Source organism: Hipposideros armiger, unplaced genomic scaffold, assembly GCF_001890085.2.
Source record: "Hipposideros armiger isolate ML-2016 unplaced genomic scaffold, ASM189008v1 scaffold_2, whole genome shotgun sequence".
Taxonomy (NCBI): Eukaryota; Metazoa; Chordata; class Mammalia; order Chiroptera; family Hipposideridae; genus Hipposideros; species Hipposideros armiger.
The window spans coordinates 9,242,618-9,243,503 of record NW_017731352.1 but is presented as its reverse complement, the minus strand read 5'-3'; positions in this window follow the sequence as shown (position 1 = coordinate 9,243,503).

The following is an 886-nucleotide window of genomic DNA, read 5'->3' as shown; positions in this document are numbered from 1 at the left end:
AATGAAGCAACATCCTCCACAACTAGACTGAAGAACAAAACGACAGCAACTTGTCTGTTCCCCTACCCCCAATTCCCCAGTGCTGTTCCCCTCCCCCAACTCCCCAATAAAATCTTTAAAAAAAAGACATCTATTAGTTATGACCATATTCTAAGCATTAAACCCCTCACCAATCACATACAATGTATAATAATGTGCCACAGCCTGACAGTCTGCCACTATTCTATGAAAATCTGAGCTATGCTCTGCTGTTGAACATCTAAAATTTTAAGTATTATTAATATAACCTTAGTAATCAAAATGTCAGCATCTTAATATTGAAGAAAATTTTGAAATATTTGAACAAATGAAGAAAATGAAAGGGAGAAAATATTAAGCAACCTGCACCCTTGTCACATGTATTTAACAGAGTTAAAAAAAAAAAACAGTGAGGGTCATTTTAACAAATTCCTCTGTAACAAGTGAAAAGGTGCTGATGGTTTGGATCCATCACAAGGAGACTCAGTAAATGTCCCTGTCTGCTTTGATTTGCACTAAACTAAAAATTTTTGCAGCCTGAGAACAGAAGATAGCTTTAATGTGTCTTTCTGTTGGGTAATCATATTCATACGATACCATGAGTTTTTCAGAGAACATATTGAAGAAAATGGCAATGACTAGTGCTTGAGTGTAATACATGGAAACTGTGTTTGTAAATATTGAGAAATGACAGTTTTGTGAGGTTGTTCAGTGTGAAAATGGAGAACGGTGGGAGAAGGGAACAGAGAGCAAAAATCAAACTGTGATCAATATCTCAAACTACAGGTGGAATATATAGAACACTAGAAAGACAGTTTGGTCAATGATAAGCTCCCATTTTATGGGCTTCATAGTATTTTTTGAAAAC